Source organism: Octodon degus, unplaced genomic scaffold, assembly GCF_000260255.1.
Source record: "Octodon degus isolate 3935 unplaced genomic scaffold, OctDeg1.0 scaffold00149, whole genome shotgun sequence".
NCBI lineage: Eukaryota > Metazoa > Chordata > Mammalia > Rodentia > Octodontidae > Octodon > Octodon degus.
This window is the reverse complement of record NW_004524725.1, coordinates 5,940,974-5,947,242: the sequence shown is the minus strand read 5'-3', so window position 1 is coordinate 5,947,242 and position 6,269 is coordinate 5,940,974. Positions and strand designations below refer to the sequence as shown.

Sequence of the window (6,269 nt, the reverse complement as noted above, 5' to 3'; positions counted from 1 at the left end):
CCATTCTACTTGTGAAGTCAGAGTGCCACCTGGTAGAACTTCATCACATGATGAGTCACAGCCATCTTGGGGCAGCTCCTCCTACAATAGATAGTAACTACATCTAAGGGTTTTTTACGTTTTTCAAATTCTTATGAGATCTCTACTAAATGACCTACAAAAGTTCTGACTAGTCTTTTTATAATTTCAAATTTAAAAATGTATTTTTAATCTAATTTGGTAAAAAAGATATGAAAGTGCATTCTGATTTGCAAAGATGTTCATTTATGTGTTCTGTGTATTGGTTTATGTGTTTGCATGTCATTCTGTGAACAGCTGTTCATCTTTTTCTTTGAGCTTTGGAATATAGACTAATATGTATGCTTTCTTCTGAGCTACGAGCTGGTCAAATTGATGTCAAAATTGGTTTACTCACAGGTCATCAAAAATTTTTAAAATAATTAAACATAAATCCTTAAAACGGAGAGAGATTATTGGACAGGACTCCATTTGGTGGATGGAAAGGCGACCAAGATTTATCCATTAATAAGGAGCCTGCCAATAATCTCTATAAATTGCTTGGAACACACCCACAACAATTTGGTCATTGGAGAACAGAAATTTTCCAAAAAAATTAAAATAATGTTTTCTCATAAATAGATGGTCTCAATATATTAAATGTATTCATGACTTCCGAATTACAGTATTCTACAATGTAAATTTTCTTTCAAATTTGAACATTTGCCTTTCTCTTATGCTTCAGATATGTGTAATAAGAGGTTAATGTCAGGCCAACATAAGGTCACCAGTCAAATGCTAATTTTCTAACAAAACTTATGTGATATATATATATATATATTACATTTAGAGATGCTTAAGTAAAATAGAAATTTCACCATGACTGTTATGCTGTGCTATTATGTATGATTACTGATGTCAAATAATCTCTGTACAATTATATAACTGTTACCTGCTAACATTCTACAGCCATTTAACTATTAGAACATCCATAGTTGGTAAGAAATAACAGTTCTTTTGCTATACTTTGTTTGTCAAGGTGCTTAATACAAAGATAAAAGTTTAATAATGAAGTGTATTATTCCCAATGAAGTATATTAAAATAGATCCAGATTTTCTTGATGGAACAATTGTTACTTTTTAAAATTTTTTAAATATTTTATTTAGTGTTTTTGGTACAGAGTCTTGCTTTATAGCATGGATTCATAGCGATCCTCCTGTCTCAGCCTTTCCAGCACTGAGATTACAGGTGTACACCACCACTCCTAGTTTTGGTGGCCTGTGCAGTGCTCCTGGGATTTCAGGGCCAGTACAGCATGTGGTACTGGGAATGGAGCCCAGGTCCTTGAGATTTCCAGGCAGGTGCTTAGACCACTGAGCTCTCTACCCAGCCCAGAACAAGCATTATTAATTCCTATCTGCTCTTGACATTCATGCTAAGCTTAAAAAGACAGATCTTGGCCTTCAAACACCAACAGGGAGATTTGGGAGATTTACTTAATCTGGTTTTCTCTTTCTTTCTTTCTTTCTTTGTTTCTTTGTTTCTTTCTTTCTTTCTTTCTTTCTTTCTTTCTTTCTTTCTTTCCTTCTTCTTTCTTTTCTTTCTTTATCTTTTTTACTTTTATTTTTAACCATTTAACTTGTTTTAATGTTTCTTCATAAATGGTGAAAAATACCAAAGTACAGACAAGGAATAATCATAATATTTTGGCCAACATTATAAATATGGAATTATAAATTTAAAACATTTTCTGGTTTAAAAAATAAACTCTGTTAGTCAGTGCAGCTCTGTGGGGTCTCTGCATCTAGTATGTCCAGTCTCTGGGCTCCTGATAATGTTCACCTTTATTCCTTTTTCCAGGTCTTCCACGTCCATCTCTTCTTCTTCTCATTTGTTCTATCAGAGGTCCACGTGGACCACCTCATTTTCCTCCACGAAAGCCATCTCGATCCATGCCTTGGTCACTATGGAAACCACATCTGTCTCTACCATAGCCATCTCTGAACATTCCACCAGGACCACTGTGGTCCATGAGGCCACCTCTTCCTCCCTGAATGCCACCAGGGCCACCTCTGCCATGATCACCACTCAAGGGTGGGAAGGGTTGGTGGGAGGACACCTTCAGGTTTTGGGGCCTTACCCTTGTTGCATTCTGTTCTCCAGGCAAATTTCTAGTTTCCACAACCTGTATTAGGACATTGCCAAACTCTACCTCAATGTTGGACATTTCCTCCTCCAGAAGGGTTTCCATGGGAATCCCAGGGGCCTCTTGGAAGGAAGTCTCCTCTGTCTCTTCCAAGACATCCCATGTGATCCATGGGTCCCTCAGAGCCTCCTGGACCACCTGGACCTCTATGCAGCAGTGGTGGCATCCCTCTGCCCTCGCAAGGTGGCATGCCACCCCACATGCTGTTCATTGGAGGTTTCTTCTGATCAAGGGAGACTTTACATTTGCTTCCTTGAAAATCTTTCACATCATACCATTCCACAGCAGCCTTGGCAGTTGGTGGATCTTCATAGGACACTGGCATCACCTTTGTGCTTTCCTGTTTCTTTGTCCAGGTAGATGTGGATCATGGGTTGCCCAGTTCTCTTGTTAATCTTAACAACTCCATGTTGCTTAAAGAAGTCTGACAGATCATCAAGTGTCACACTGTCATTTAGTCTTTGTACGTAAATTGCACCATTGCCTGAGTCTTCATCAGTATCTATGGGAGGCCTAGATCAATATCAGGTCCTTCATCCATGGATCCACCAGGCATATTGAAGCCATCTCATTCTCCGGTGCCCATTCCACCATGTCCTCCTCCCTACCCACCTCTGCTCATGCCTCCATGATCAAATCCCCCTCTTTCCTTGCCCTAGTTATCACCACCATTCATGCTCTGGTTTTCTCCTGGTCCGGAAAATCCTCCAGACTCCTGCCCATAAACACCCATGCTCCTGGGGTGGTCCTGTTTAACGAACTCTGCTGCCATAGCTGCTGCTTTGTTGGCAATATTGACTTGGATCCTGGCTGTAGGATCCAGTCTTGGGGGATAACTAGTGGAAGGCTGCTGCCCATAGCTGCTTTGTTGACCGTAGCTACTCTGTTGTCCATAGCTGCTCGGCTGCCCATAGGTGTTCTGCTGAGAGTAACTGCTTTGATCATAACTAGTCAGCTGTGTAGAATAGCTGGTAGGAGGATAGGATGGAAGCGCGGTGACTGGCTGCATTGGGTAGCTTCCAGGAACCTGGGGATAACTGTAGTTACTCTGTCCATAGCCTAAGCTGGGCTGGTTATAACTGCCTGTGTTAGATTGAGGTTGATTAGACTCAGTAAGCTTGTTACCATCCTGTGGTCTTGCAGGTATAGTAGCTGCTGGCTGCTGCCCATAGGCTGGGTAAGCCAGCTGAGTGCCATATGCAGACTGAGCTGCATAGGAAGCCTGGGTGGTGGTAACTGCAGTAGTGGTGGTATCATAAGCACCAGTGCCACACCCCTGGACAGGTTGGCTATATGCCTGTGGGGCAGCTGGAGTAGTATAACCAGTGGGAGGCTGTCCATAAGAAGTTGCATCTGCAGTCTGCCCATAGGTGGCAGTAGTCTGAGCCTGGGTATAGCTGACATCAGTAGGCTGTCCATAGGTTCCATAGCTTTGTTGCCCATACACCTGGGTGGTCTGTGCATACCCTTAAGTTGGCTGGGTAGTGTAAGCGCTGTAGTCCTGCTGGGCGGCAGCTTGGCTATAGGTAGTATAATCCATGAATGCCACATTATCTCCTTCCTCCTCATTCTCTCAACATCTGTCATCCCCTCCCTTTTCCTCTAAGGGTCACACTGCCTGGGTTTTCAATAATAGAGACAAAAGATAAATATACATAAATGTCAGCTTTGAGCTGTGGCACTCAGGACTCCTATCAAAGCTGAACCTAGGCAATGTTACAAAGCCTAAACAAAATGGTGTAACCTAAATCCTTACTGTACCATGTTTGAAATATGGTTAAGAAGGACACTGGATACAAGCCTGCCCCAACCTGTAGCAACTACGGGACTTGTTGCTATCTATGAGCTTGAGGGTCGCTGGAAATGTGACTGCCCTATCCACCAGAGGACAGGTAAATCATCCAATTCCCTTCCCTCACAGGAGAACTCCGTGCAGCCAGATCCATAGACAGTTGACCTGCTCAGTCTTGCTGCTGAAGAGGAATGATGGGGCTTGAGATACATGACCTCATCAAGGTATCTTCTTTAGGATCACAAACCTTGCTGGACATTTCAGGTAGGACATTCTTTTCTTGTTGATACAAGGACCACATATATTGTTCTTCTAAGTATTCAGGTCTCTATATTAGATCTACAAACTCCACAGTGGGAGTTGATGGCCAAGCTACATGACCCTTTCAGAGAGTGCCCATTCCCTGTTGACTCGACACTGTTTTTCACTCATAATTTCCTTGTGATACCAACCAATTTCATACCTCTCCTAAAGAGATCTCTAAAATCTTCACTTCTCTTTCACCTGTCTCCTCACAGTGCTTATCCTACATACTCAACCTCAATGTGGAGCCAATTCCCCCCTTCCTCTCCCCTCTTCTTCTGTTGACCACATACTCTGGGACACTTCTAGCCCTACTTGGGCCACTCATTCTACCCCTGTATTAGTTTGTCTCAGAGGTATCTCAACTTTCCCTTGCATTCCCCAACATCCAATAGCACCATAAACACCAACAGAGAATGTAGGCAAATGGTCCTTTAAAGGCTTACCTCACCAAACACATCCCAGAGCTGCATCTGCCTTGGCCGCAGCTCCTTCCCTTAGCTCTAACTAGACTCAGGGCATTTTCAAGACCACCCGTTTTCCTGAGTCATTCAATATCTTGTATGGGAGAACTTTTCTGCTTCACAACTCCCACAGTCCTGATAAACTTTCTCCCATGACTGACTAAATTCATGTTTAATCATTCTCTGTTAGTTGTTGCTTCAACATGCAGATGCCTGCCTCCCACAACCCATAGATATCACTCAATCAGCACCATCTAGATTTCTTGGAGATTTAATATATCTTAAATCCTCTAAACTTACACGATTAGCTCCTCTATGCACACCCACCCACCTGGATGTCCTCTCAACAACAACGCAGTAAAAGTTGTCAGACTGCCCTTGTGATGTCACATAACTATTGCCAAGTGGTGCCCAGACAACTCCACTCCACCCAACAACTCTGCTCTTCCTGATCCTGAGCCCTTGTTGCCTGAGTGGTCTTCACAACTCCTGTTGCCTACACATCTCCACTTGAGTTAGGGCTCAAAAATCCCAGGGTAGCTCATGTGTTGATTTTCCATCTTGTTCCTGAACTTCTACCTTCTGCTAGCCTTTCCTTCACTGCCAGACTCTGGATCATTTGTCCAAGTGACTTTCTGGTGCCACACTAGGTTTATTCTGTCTTTATGCAAGCCTTTATTGATGATAAACTTGCCACACTCACTGAAACATCTGGCAATAGCTTCTCCATGGGCACGAACCAGCATCCTATCAATTTCCTCATCCCCAAAAGCATGCCCCCACTCAGCAGGAAGCAGCCTAAGGGATTCATCATGCCTTCATAACACGTAAAAGATGGCAATGATAGGTTCCAGTCCAAGTGCAAACTGCTAAACTATCATGGCCCTGATCCAACATGGCTGAACAACCCAAACAACTCATCCTTCCCAATAACCACTTTTCTTCCCCACTCCAGCCTTCCTTTTACCTCTGCTGTGCACACAAAGGAGCCTCCAAACAGCTCCTTGTGTGTCACTGAACCTGCCTCTCAAACTCCACCCCTAGCAAAGTTCATAAAGTCTCATCCTCTCTGTCTCAGGTCAGAGGGTCTCCATCTCCACGCCCTGGACCTCCTCTGTATCAAGTCACTGAAGGGTCCCTCTCCCCTTTATTTTTGCTTCTCTGCTTGCTGCCACTGGAAAACCTAACGTTATTGACTATCATTATCCTTCAATAAGTTCACTTGATTTTTTTCACAGATAGCTCAGATTAGGTCAAGTGAGGCTATGTATGGCTTCCTCTTCCAAAATATACAATACAGGTTTCTCACTATACAGTCAAAATTCAATTACAAGAGGCAAAGGGGAAATCAGTCCCTTGAACTTCACTTGTTAATATATATTATTAAGTTTTTAAAATTTCATGAAAGAAGTAAGCACAACGACAGATATACAATTATATCATGTAAGAGAAAAGGCTATATATGGTCCTTTGGAGATATTTTTAGGAGAAATTGTGTAAAAATTT

General features: G+C 42.5%; 1 pseudogene; it reads right to left on the bottom strand.

Annotated features, from left to right (window-relative positions):
* Positions 1 to 1,802: 1,802 nt before the first annotated feature.
* LOC101567294 lies at positions 1,803 to 5,574 on the bottom strand (annotated as a pseudogene).
* Positions 5,575 to 6,269: the final 695 nt, after the last annotated feature.